The sequence below is a fragment of the Coccinella septempunctata genome, chromosome 2, assembly GCF_907165205.1.
Source record: "Coccinella septempunctata chromosome 2, icCocSept1.1, whole genome shotgun sequence".
NCBI classification, from domain to species: domain Eukaryota; kingdom Metazoa; phylum Arthropoda; class Insecta; order Coleoptera; family Coccinellidae; genus Coccinella; species Coccinella septempunctata.
The window spans coordinates 242,088-248,464 of NC_058190.1; the positions used below are offsets into that span (position 1 = coordinate 242,088).

General features: G+C 37.0%; 2 long non-coding RNA genes across 3 annotated transcripts; one reads left to right on the plus strand and one right to left on the minus strand.

The window, feature by feature from the left end:
- The first annotated feature begins 283 nt into the window (after positions 1 to 283).
- Positions 284 to 2,297, plus strand: LOC123308792. The gene is made up of 2 exons (XR_006537163.1): positions 284 to 681; positions 1,637 to 2,297. It is a non-coding gene; the product is annotated as an uncharacterized LOC123308792 (long non-coding RNA).
- A 1,584-nt stretch (positions 2,298 to 3,881) lies between these two features.
- On the minus strand, positions 3,882 to 5,471 carry LOC123308793. Of its 2 annotated transcripts, none has more exons than XR_006537164.1 (2): positions 5,129 to 5,471; positions 3,882 to 5,068 (listed from the first exon to the last, which is right to left on the minus strand). It is a non-coding gene; the product is annotated as an uncharacterized LOC123308793 (long non-coding RNA). The 2 variants fall into 2 exon arrangements; XR_006537165.1 differs by having other exon boundaries at positions 3,882 to 5,081.
- Between the last annotated feature and the right edge of the window lie 906 nt (positions 5,472 to 6,377).

Sequence of the window (6,377 nt, forward strand, 5' to 3'; positions counted from 1 at the left end):
AATTTCTTTTTCGGGGAATAAACAAAAATCTCGAAATACTCTAACTTTTTGCATTAAACAAAACAAACTCAGACGGAATGACGGAAATCAGCTGACTTGAGTTCTGTCATAGATTACAGATTTCTTTCATCCACATCCACTAGTTCTTGAACTGGCCACCAAACACTAGCGCCATTTCCGACGGGATTCCAAAAATTCTTAACCTAATTCTAAAAACGTGTCCCCCGTGTTGCCTATCTATTCGGCAGTCTCTCTTTTCTCTTGTCTCTGTATACTTGTTTCCGAAGGAATTCACCACAGTGTTCAAAGTATATGACCATAGAGTCATATTTCCAACCTAAAAAACTGCGCACGCATCCCCATGCTTCCTCGATGCTCCTTCAGCCTAGAGCCGCCATTATTTGTTTTTTGTGTCGGAAGAACCACACGTGTTTAAAATTTTGCCCTTACTAAGGACAAAAGTGAAGTACTCAATTCTTCGGAAGGATATATTCAAAGATTATAATCTACAATCCTTGCAAAAATTATTGAGAGAGCCATGTGACGAAAAATCCATATATTAGAATGGAATTGAGAAGATTCAACAAGTTACGTTCCTATTGGCAGAAGAATGATGCAAACGAATCTATTACGCTTTGAGATGAAGCACGAAACAGTTGTCAGAGATAACTTTTGTAGAAGGTATGCTTAAATCATAATTTAAATATGTTTTAGCCAGAAGACCCCGAAGCCCTTTGGATTCCCGGTTTTAACCGATGCCCGTTTATTAAAACGGATTGCCTGTACCCAGTACGGATGTCTATACCTATCTGTCAAATAGACAGATGGATGCCCGTTTATCAAAACGGATTGCCTGTACCCAGTACGGATGTCTATACTTATCTGTCAAATGGACAGATGGATGCCCGTTTATTAAAACGGATTGCCTGTACCCAGTACGGATGTCTATACCTATCTGTCAAATGGACAGATGGATGCCCGTTTATTAAAACGGATTGCCTGTACCCAGTACGGATGCCTATCTGCCAATAGACAGATGGATGCCCATTTGTAAAAATGGATTGCCTGTACCCAGTACGGATGCCTATCTGTCAATAGACAGATGGATGCCCATTTGTAAAAATGGATTGCCTGTACCCAGTACGGATGCCTATCTGTCAATAGACAGATGGATGCCCGTTTGTAACGCCGGATTGCCTGTACCCAGTACGGATGCCTATCTGTCAATAGACAGATGGATGCCCGTTTGAAAAAACGGATTGCCTGTACTCAGTACGGATGCCTGTCTATGGATGTATAGACAGATGCCCGTTGCCAAAACAGATGCCTGTTGTTATGACAGTCTGTCTAACATTGTCTAACAAGATGCCTGTTTTACAACGGATGATGGACCCTTGCTGAACAGACTACTGCTGCTAGAACAGATTGTAAGCCCACAGTATCGATGCCTCATCATACAGATATATATTATCGGTAATTATTATATTACACAAGACCGTTGTTATAACGGATTGTTCATATATACAAATGCTATTATCAGACAGATCAGATCAGACAGATGCCATCCTTCAATATGGATGACTGCCATGCCATTTGCCATCATACTGTATGTATTATTAATGACTTAATATTTCAGACCCCCATTTTTAACAATGGAATGCCGGTCTGGCTCTCAGATAAGTGCCTGTGGATGTAATGGCTAGCTATCCACAGTACAGGCTGCAGATTATGTTGTATAACTTTCATTATAGATGCCTGTGGTTAACACAGACTTTTCATCTGAAGCATGGAACCCTGTTATCAGATGGATCTTCATGCCCCTAACGGATGGATCATCCGCAGTTAGGATTCCTGTTTTAGACAGTTGCTATGCCTTTGTCGGTAGACTATGATAATTCTCACAATGGAATGACTATTCGAAGTGGAGATGTGTTGTTGAACAGATGCTAGTTGTTATAACGCTTCTTTGTTTTCAGTTCGAATTCCTGGCATTAGCCATAATTGTGTGAATACAATTAGGAAATCGTTTGGCAATGCTGTGACCTCAGAGAAGATAGCCCTTTCTACTTTGACAGATCTTCAAAATGTGAAGACAATCCTGAAACTAGAAATATAATACAGATTTGTTAAAATCAATTTAGGAATGGAAATAAGAGAGGGAGCCAACACATTGAATAGCCAAAATGGCTATATATAGGTGAAATCCTCAATGGTCGCTTGAAACACTTCAGGCATGCAGTGGAGAGCTATTTCAGATAAAATTACATAAAATGTTTAATTGTCTCAAACAGGTGTAACCAAGCAATGAAAAAGGAAGTAATACCAAAGACACTGAGTTGTCATGAGTGTCTCAAACAGTGTTTAAGATACTCAAAAACTTGTTGAAATCCCATTTGTGTAAAAAGACCATAATATGGTTTCGAAGGGAACATCCTTTCATTGTTTTCTAGCTGTGTTCAGCATTCAATTCTGATTTAAAAGGTAGGAAAAGAAATTCGAAAATATAACATCGATACACTGTGTACCTGTGCGTCTCAGTATAGCTGTTACCTCCATATCGTAGGTAATGGTATAGCACCTTATCCTTTGAACAAAGGTCAGGAAATCCTTAATAGCTACTTAAGAAGCCTCTGTTTGCAGACCTTAATGGTAAACTTATAATTGGAAAATCCTCCTCTGAATTTAGTCTTTAAATTACCAATACTGTTAGTAACTGGAAAAATATGACCTTACAGTTTTAGGAAAAATTCCTCAACTCAAAGCTAGAAGAAAAGTATTGCTCTGCTCCTGCTTTGCAAGTTGCACAAAATTCAATTTTAATGTTCTATTAAGAACTGAGAATACAATTAAATTTTATTTGAATTAAGGGGGGGGGGGGTAACTCCTTACTCCTCCTCACTTGAATATAGTAGCAAGAAGCAATTGTGGATGGTGGAAAGAGAAACCCTCACTTACTCGTCATAAATATAATCTAAGAAAAGAAGTAGATCAGAGACCTGGAACCGACTATTAGAAATTAAATATGCTTTTGGATGAAAAATCCCCCAATTGGGCATAAACTCTTAGTGTTATGATAAAGGTTTCGTATAAACATCAAATGCGAGAGATTGTTCTCTGCTTACCCAAATATTGAGGCTGTAATTATAGACGTGTTCTCAATTTTAGGATAGAGTTTATGCTTTTCTCAAAATTCTCATCCAGAAATAAGCAAACAATTATTGCTGATAGAACGCAGGTTCCTGCAAATCGAAGGTAATTTTTGAAGAGCCTTTGCTACCTTTGACGCTGTAGAAAAATGTTTCTATACAACTAGAAAGCTCGCTGTAGTAGCCAGAGGCTCATCAAGGGAGTAGTGGTGAACCAAAAGGAAGCCACTGAAATGCCCATCTCAGCTATGAAGCAGTATATAATTCCTTTCTCAATTTGGTGATATGAAAGAGAAACCAAAACTTTTCATCCCTTTTGGAATGACGTAGGCTTCAGACTGAACTTTTCCAAGTATTGCCAATACTCAGATGAACATCAGCATCTAGTTGTCATCCGAGACTGTTGAGGATTTACGTAGGTAAGAGGAGTATTTATGGAGACCGTTGTTACCAAGGAAACGATATTCTGGGTCCTTACATGCACCAAAAAATTACCTTTGCTGAGGGTGTTGCTAGTCTCATTTTTACATAAGATTCCATTAGAACCTCTACCCAAAACGCTAACCAGGCAAGGGGTACGTTTACTAACTTGTAAAGTATGAGTATGGCCATACTCGGAGAGCATAATCTGAAGAACTAAAAGTACGTTTATGAACGACTCTAGTAATCAGAGCTTGCTCAGAATTAGTTTGTTAACGCAAGCTAGGAATACAAAAAATGTTAGGTAGCAAGTAATGAAATAATAGTAATAATTAATTCACCCTAACAGCATACAATACAATTCAAAATTTGAGAGAGCTCAGAAAAGTCATCTAATGCTTGTGTATGAACTCTCCAATCGAAGTAATGGATTAAGCTGCATGACCATGAAATTACAAACAATGCAAAGAATAAATCAACCATCAGAAAAGTTCATGAATGTTTTGTCTTAAGAAACAGTCGAGTAACCAGCGATTTGTTCTACGCTTCAGAGAATGGTAACCTTGTGGGCTTTTCAGATAGGTGTGAACAATATTGCGGATCTGTGGCAATGTATAAAGGGAAGAAGTATTGGCTGAACGAATACTTCGGTCAGAGACAGTTATCTCCCTCAGTCAGCAGATATGCATAGGAAAACAAGAAGTGTTGGATATGGATAATGGCTGGTTGGTCTACATGACCAACACACTTGCCTAATACAAAAATAGGTCTATCCAGGAAAACAAAATCATTCAACTAAGGCAGTCCTTTACAGAATGAATACAATTGTTCTTCCTTGACTCTGATCAGAGTTAATAATTTTAACTTTTGAATCAATTGAAGTTGGATATTGTCAATTCGGGAGACCAGTGCAGTTTGCGGAAAACTGAGAAAAATGTTAAAAAAGCTCTACCGTCTTGTTTAAGATCAAATCAATATGTTGTACATTAGGGAACAAAAAATACAACTTTGACAATAATCTCCACTCAAGGAAAGTAATAATCCTTAGTGGGGTATGAGAGCTAGTAGTTTCCCTTTTGTTCAATTTAAAACTTTGTTTCTATTTGATACTCAGTTGTGAAAATACATCGTTGTTTTCTCTGGAATCAAAACAGAAGAATGACCTTCGTTGAGACCTTTTCTGCACTGGAAAAATATTGAAGTCTCAAGTACGAAATAATTTACCCATTGATATTGACCCGGAAGGGTTTTTGGAACCAGGTACGATCATCCAAACGATGATTTTCCAGACCTTCGGATGTACGAAGAGAGCTACAAGTTGTAACTATTTGGAAAAAACCAGCTTGATTTAATCGTATATACATGATAAAAATCAACCTCTTATTTTTGTTCAAAATAAAACTAAGTTTTATTTTGATACCCAGTTGTAGAGATACATCTTGGACTTCTCTGGTTTTTAGCGGCACCTTTTTTGCACTGATTTACATCAGTTCTTTGAACATCTACAATTATGATCTAGAGGACGAGACGCGCAATATAATTAAGAGATTAAACGAACTTACCTTAAGTGAAGTTTGATCTTAATTATATGAAGCGTCTCGTCCGAATAGATCAGTCCCACCCAACCCTTACTTTGTTCCCTGGACAAAAAAGGCGAAAAACAAAAGGGAAATCTGGGAAATTTGCTTTAAAAAATAATGGCGGCTCTAGGCTGAAGGAGCATCGAGGAAGCATGGGGATGCGTGCGCAGTTTTTTAGGTTGGAAATATGACTCTATGGTCATATACTTTGAACACTGTGGTGAATTCCTTCGGAAACAAGTATACTACAATTATGATCTATTCGGACGAGACGCTTCATATAATTAAGATCAAACTTCACTTAAGGTAAGTTCGTTTAATCTCTTAATTATAAAAGAAATCGAAATTGTCAACGCTCGTGAGAAGTTGACTCTTCTGAATGAGAATATCTAACCAATAGGTAAAACTACATGGTTCAGAAGTAGATTTTCTTGAAGAATTTTGTTCGCATAACATAATATGAATGGTATATAACGGTTGTCAGCTGAGTATTGGAAACAGAATCTACTCTAATAAGTAATAAATCTGAGTTTGCTACCTTTTGCAGACTTGATATGTTTTACTCCTCAATGCAACTGTATATAATTTTGAAGATTTCATTAAACCAACTAACATATCCTGTTTTCAATAAACAATGAATAACATATTTGGGTATTATTTGTTTAATCAGTGATTTCTTTTGAATTTCGTCATTTATTATGAATGAATAGAGCCGATTACTTAGTCTCCTTTATAATGTGACTTGTATATTATTGCATATAATTCAGAGAACTCATATTTAATATTTTAGATTTGAAGAAACGTATTTGAAAAATCATCAGAAAAAATTACGATGACACATAACATAAAATGAAGGCTGTTCATTTCAAATTGACGCTAAAATCCCCACCCCCTATCGATCAACCTTGCGATCGCAGCGACTCCTATTTTCTCCGTTTTTCGAGACACATTTTTAGTACGGCGACCGTTCTCTCTTTGTCCACAGAACACGAATATACTCTTTGTCTATACTCTCCATACCAAAGATTATTTTTTATTAATCTTTGCTCCATACTTTTTTCCTTCTTCCTTAAAGCATAGAATCTTCTTTTTCTATGGTTTATACATAGAGAAAGGGCTTATATTAGTGTTCTGTGACTGGCATTACTGATCGGGGTTTCCCCCATAGACCTAATAATACATATAATAATATTTTAGGCCTGTTTTGGTTCGCTTTTAGGATGGTTCCAGA